Source organism: Octopus bimaculoides, chromosome 9 (genome assembly GCF_046866305.1).
Source record: "Octopus bimaculoides isolate indiv1 chromosome 9, ASM4686630v1, whole genome shotgun sequence".
Taxonomy (NCBI): domain Eukaryota; kingdom Metazoa; phylum Mollusca; class Cephalopoda; order Octopoda; family Octopodidae; genus Octopus; species Octopus bimaculoides.
Genome location: NC_142936.1, coordinates 15,543,937 through 15,550,822, shown reverse-complemented (window position 1 = coordinate 15,550,822; position 6,886 = coordinate 15,543,937). Strand labels below are relative to the sequence as shown.

Sequence of the window (6,886 nt, the reverse complement as noted above, 5' to 3'; positions counted from 1 at the left end):
CACACGGTCCCGCCATCACCACACATCCAGCTGAGGTTGATCAAATCCAAAGCTGTATCCTATGACAGCAAACCACTGGTCTTTTCTCTTTATCCAAAGCCGCCTAGTGGCCTTCTCTGCTGCTTTGTTGGGCCAGTACCTCCAAGCCTTGCAGAGTAAATGCCACACAAAACTCAAGCAGCCTACTTGATATGGCTCGCAACATTCCTGCCTCCTTGTCTTGTGGCCTTGAACGGTACTTTTACGTGAATATCTAATATGGAAACTTCCTCTTATAGTTTTATTTTATACGGGATAATCATTTCTTTTGGGCACTGATCAACATACGCTTCAAACAACAGTTATGAATATCCAGAATGGAAACTTTCGTCCCATGTGAACGTGTGTTTGATCAAACATGCAAACATATTCATAGCTTTGAAAATGTTTCCTAAATAGCGAAAAAGTTTTCAAACTTTAACTTATGTTTGTGATCATGACATTATGTCAGAACCAGTTCTTTTGTGTTTAACACAGAAGCCATGATATTAAGATTTTTACTGCGTATTCTTGCATAACGCAAAGGATCAGCCACATGTGCAAGAAGTGTGAAACTTAAGGCTACACTCATCCGAAACAAATTCGTTGTTTTTCAGCAAGAATAGCAATTGCCAAATTCCAAATTGAAACTTCACGTCTAGCTCGATTTCCATTCTATGTCACAATAACTAGTTTTCCTTTGTTATCGGCATTTTACCTAGGATTTATAAAATGCAGTTGTGGAGGCGCAATGGCCCAGTGGTTAGGGCAGCGGACTCGCGGTCATGGGATCGCGGTTTCGATTCCCAGACCGGGCGTTGTGAGTGTTTATTGAGCGAAAACAACTAGAGCTCCACGTGGGATGATGGCGAACCCTGCTGTACTCTTTCACCACAACTTTCTCTCACTCTTACTTCCTGTTTCTGTTGTACCTGTAATTCAAAGGGTCAGCCTTGTCACACTGTGTCACGCTGAATATCCCTGAGAACTACGTTAAGGGTACACGTGTCTGTGGAGTGCTCAGCCACTTGCACATTAATTTCCATGAGCAGGCTGTTCCGTTGATCGGATCAACTGGAACCCTCGACGTCGTAAGCGACGGAGTGCCAGCAAAGCCTTAAAAAAAATAAAATGCAGTTATCATTCACAAGTGGGTTTTATGGGAAATCCAATCTCATGTCCTCATTTAGTTTCCGCAAAGTGGTTGTTGGGTTATACCTCTTATTGCCCAGTCCTTATATAATCTAAAACATATTCTGTTTTCAGTTTATATGGATTGAACAAGATCCTTGTATCCTCACAAGGATCCTTGTATCCTCCTTGTATCTATGGACCCGAGCGACTCTTTTGTTGGGGCGTCCACTTTAATGCTGTTTTGGGGGGGGGGGGGGGGGGTTTACATTACAAAAACAATACACGGTTTAAAGAATAACCAGTTTAAGTCAGTTTAAGTTTAAAATGAGATGTGTGGACTTTGAAGATACTAATCTTATTTCAAATTCACATGTGCTTATTTTGAATTTGATTTTTCCTCTCTTTGATGTCACAAGTTGAGTTTAAAACGCTATATTTAGAATTGTTTGTAAATTTTCCTAAGCACTTTTCTGATTTATACGCTGACTAAGATAAATTGATATCTACTCTACTAAGTTCATGTGCCTTATTTTCCAAAGATAGAGCCCCTGTGGATGTATTCCTATGTTGAACACTCTGCGAGGTTATTGACAATCCAAATGTTTATTTAGCTCGTTGAAACACTTGTTGCTGTACGTTTGTCGTTTCAGTTGATTTTTAATTCATGCCTATATGACCGACAGTTAACTTCATCGACAGTAAGGGAGATTCGTCTTTTTAGTTTACTTGATGAGGTGATTATGCAACTAAACAATTTCTTAACGACGGAAAAAAATTGTAAAAGTTCTAATGAGTTCAGTCATATTTTATTCAATATGGTATATTGATTTATTCTTTCAGTGTTATTCCTTCACTAGAGACTTTTGCTGCAGTCACGGTAATTGTTTGTAAATTTTCGTTGTCAGTCACACTTCGATTAAGATAATTAAGATATATTATGTTGCGTTCACACACATATATATACCCTATGTATGTGTGTATGGTTGTGCGTGCGTGCATATATGAATGAATGCGTGTACGTTTATGTTGTGTGTGTGTTCTCCCAATAAAAAAAAATTCTGTCGGTATATTTGGTATTTTTGGTATTCTTCACTTCCTTTCTAGACACTTATTTCTTGGTGACATATAAAAATGACCTCTGCGTTCCTTTGTTCGCTTCTGGTCGATTTGTATACGTGTCACTTGCGATGTCCACGACTGTTATGTATTGTGTGGCTAAACAACGAATTGTATTTAACCACATAACTTCTTTATGTGGCTCAGCCGAGAAGCTATAACAGGTAGCTGGTGCTATAATTTTATGTCCTAGCACCAACTTCGTTCTGAGTATATTCTCATTGATTACGTCTTGCTCTTAAATGAAATAAAATGTTATTGCTTTGTCGTTAGGTCTTCGCAACTTATATACTCCATCTCCCAGAAGGATAGTCTGAAAGTAATTTTCACTACCCTTCTAGACAATTATATATTCCTAGTGTTATATAAAGTGACTGTGAAGGCACGTGGCTCGGTGTTTAGGGTATTTGGTTCCCGATCGTAAGGTTGTGAGTTAGATTCCCGATCGTAAGGTCGTGAGTTCGATTCCCGGCCGCGCGTTGTGTCCTTAGGCAAAACACTTTATTTCACGTTACTCCAGTCCAATCATCTGGCAAAAAGTAAGCTGTACCTGTATTTTAAAGAGGTTAGTCTTGTCACACTCTGTTTTACGCTGAATCTCCTTGTAAACTACGTGGAGTGCTCAACCACTTACATGTTAGTTTCACGAGCAGGCTGCCAAACAATCTCAAGGAGGGAATAATATGCCTAATCCATAAATGAGGAAGTAGAGCAGATGCCAAAACTCATAGGCCTATCTCTCTGACTTCACATATCAGTAAAGTCATTGAACGAATAGTCAGAAGGAAACTGATTGCATTCCTTGAAGAAAACTACTTGCTGAGTGATACCCAGCATGGTTTTCGACCAGGTAGGAGCTGCCTGACCCATCGCCTACAGCACTACGACTGGATGTTGAGGCAGTTACTCAACAACTCAAATGTGGACGTAATATACCTTGACTTTGCAAAAGCTTTTGGTAAAGTGGATCATGGTATGCCACAAATTGCGTGATCCCGGCATAGCTGGAGAACTTGGAGAGGGGTCACATGACTTTCTGAAAGGTAGAATTCAGGCAGTGATAGCCAATGCAGCCTTGGGAAAGCGTCTTCTACTATAGCCTCGGGCCGACCAAAGCCTTGTGAGTGGATTTGGTAGTCGGAAACTGAAAAGAAGCCCGTCGTGTATATATATATATATATATATATATATATATATATATATATATATATGTATATATATATATATATATATATGGATGTGTGTGTCTGTGTCTGTGTGTGCCTGCGTTTGTCCACTCACCCTCACTTGAGAACAGATGCTGGTGTGTTTACGTCCCCGTAACTAAGCGTTTCGGCAAAAGAAACCGATAGTATAAGAACTAGGCTTACAAAGAATTAGTCCTGGGATCGATTTGCTTAACTAAAAGTGGTGCTCTAGCATGGCCGCAGTCACATAACTGAAACAAAAGAATGATATATATATATATATATATATATGTATTCTTTTATTCTTTTACTTTTACATATATACGATGGGCTTCTTTCAGTTTCCGTCCATCAAATCCACTCACAAGGCTAGGGTCGGCCCAAGGCTATAGTAGAAGACACTTGCCCAACGTGCCACGCAGTTTGAACTGAACCCAAAACCATGTGGTTGGTAAGCAAACTACTTACCACACAGCCACTCCTGCGCCTATATATATATATATATATATATATATATATATATATAAATATATATATATATATATATATATATATAAATATATCATATATTTATATTATTTATATATGTTTATATCACATATTATTTTGTACTATATTGTATTATAATTACTTTACATTATATTACATCATATATCATATTTTAAAGTGTTGCGTTTGTTTGTGAATATGCTCACTCATGTTTCGATGAATTACCAGCATTGAGGTATTTTAACCAATTATATGCTAGCTATTCATATTTTCTCAGAGATGCTGCTATCGTAATTTGCTATACTTTACCTCATTATATGACAAACACGCGTGCATATGCATGTATGCTTGTATATACGATGCATGTGCATGTATATGCATGTATGTATCTACGCATGTCTGCATACATCTATGCATTACGTAAGTATGCATGTGTTTATATATGCATGTTTGCATGCATTTATGCAATTATGTATGTATGTATGTATGTCTGAACGTTTTTAGCTTAACTCTGTCACTGCAAATATACGTGTGTATGCCAGTTATTATATAAATTTCGAAATATTTGGATAATTTCTTAACCAATTTTATTATATGCTGTTCTTGTTTACTGGACCATTTTTCTCTCAATACTCTCCAATCATACTTCAGTATTAAATATATATTTTTATATTTATATATTATATATATATATAATACTTATATTTTGCATGCTGTTATATACAGCTACTCACTGGTAACAATAACACTGCATAATAACATTTCGATATTCCATAACACAATATGCTAATATTCCTCTTTATACTACACCATTGTGAAAATGTAATTTTCAGTTTTTCTTTATGAGACTCGTTTTCTTACAAACCATCGAAGGGTGTTGTACGTGGTCAATGGATCTGCTAGAAATAGCTACCAATTGTCCTTAAATTTACAATATACTGCCCTTAAATGCATAACATAATTACAATTGTAAAGCATAGTCTAGACCAGGGATCGCCAAAGGGGATCCGAGAGACCCCCTAGGGGTCGGCGAGGAATTACAGGGTGTCGATGATAGCCAAGGGGTCGAATGGGGGTCGGCGTGCGAAAGACCAGCTCACCCAGATGAACTGCTTGAAATAGTTAGTCAGCGCCATGCTCATCCCACACATTGATGTTGTCAATTTTAATAAAAGATATTCCAGCAATATGATGCGTTTTTCACATTTTCTAACCGTGAAAACAATTTCATAAAAATTGAAAGTTTAATACCGTATACTCGTATAAGTAGTTTTAAATGTAAAAAGTGAGTCATCTTCAACCGAATTTCTTAATTTGTCGTACATGTATATTCTAGCTAGGAAAAGGATGCGTGGCGTTCGATCATATAATAATATAAATAATATATAGATATATGCATATATCCATACATATATGTACATACCTACACCCACATGTAAACATACATGCACATATGGGTACAGGACATCAAAAAAACGTTAAACACAATGAGAAACGAAAACAGAAAACGAACTATTTTCGAACAACGAAAAAAACAGAGAAACGAGACACGCAACACAAAGAGTATACCCCTTCGTCAGTTGTCCCTGTTCCATCCACTCCGCGCCTCGATGCATCTGTACTCGGTACGTATTTAAGATATGGAGCGGTAGGGTAGGGTATTAAGATATTTTAAATGAGGAAGGTGTGTGATGCGGAAGGATAAGTGACTAAAGAGGGTCGATGGTCGAAAAAGTTTGGCGACCCTTTGTCTAGACGAAGTGTCCGGAAGCAGTGGTGGAATTGCTTAGGTCGTGATTTCTGCAGCAAGTTACTTCCTAACAACGTGGTTTAGGGTTCGGTGTCAGTGCGTGGTATATTGAGCGTGTGTATTCTACAAAAGCTTCGGCGGTCCGACAAAAGCCTTGTGAGTGGATTTGTTTGACGGAAACTGAAGGAAGCTTGCCGTGTGGGTATGTGTGTTTATGTATTTGTATTTGTGTTTGTATTTTTCCCCACCACTGCTTGACGACTGGTGTTGGTTTGTTTACGTCCCCATAACTTATCAGCTCTCGGCAAAAGAACTGATAGAATAAGTGCCAGACTCACAAAAATAAGTACTAAGGTCGCCTTACTTTTTTACTGCCCACAAGGGGCTACACACAGAGGGGACAAACAAGGACAGACGAACCGATTAGGTCGATTACATCGACCCCAGTGCGTGACTGGTACTTATTTAATCGACCCCAAAAGGATGAAAGGCAAAGTCGACCTCGGCAGAATTTGAACTCAGAACGTAGCGGCAGACGAAATACCGCTAGGCATTTCGCCCGGCGTGTTAACGTTTCTGCCAGCTCGCCGCCTTAATACTAGGTCGCCTTGTTCGACTAAACCCTTCAAGGTGGTGCCACAGCATAGCCACATAGCCACAGTCCACTGGCTGAGTCAGCTATAAAAAATTATAGTCTTGAACAAAAGGAAAGGCAGAGTAATCGCAGTGGAAATTTTACTTACACGTCCGTTTGATCAAATCAGAGAAAACATGAGGATAAATATCTCTTAATGTTATCAGAACTTTTACTATACTCTCTCATATATAATATACCAAGTTATATCTCACCATATCACATTTCATAGAACATATTTCCCAAGTGTGCATCATATTTTATCATATCATCATATATCATGTCGCTCTTTCAATGACGCTAATTAACGGCATTTCCTTTACAATTGTGGTAATGAAACCTCTTGTTTGTAATCTCTTTATATTATTTTCGTTCAAACAAATTCAAATCCGTATTAAACACCCCCATAGATTCATGAAAATTCAAAGTAAGCCCTGGAGTAAAGAAATATTTGTTATTGCTAATGCGTACTGGGAATGTGTGACAGAATAAAATTCGAAAGGGTAAGTCATTCGTCGCATTAGAGTGCAAGCAACAAACAATAACAGTAATGATCTT

The 6,886-nt window shown here is 38.1% G+C and overlaps 1 protein-coding gene across 5 annotated transcripts in view; it reads left to right on the top strand.

Moving 5' to 3' along the window:
• LOC106874612 (calcitonin gene-related peptide type 1 receptor) overlaps positions 1–6,886 on the top strand; it is a 358,420-nt gene that overhangs the window by 264,259 nt on the left and 87,275 nt on the right. The gene's annotated exons all lie outside the window — the stretch shown is intronic.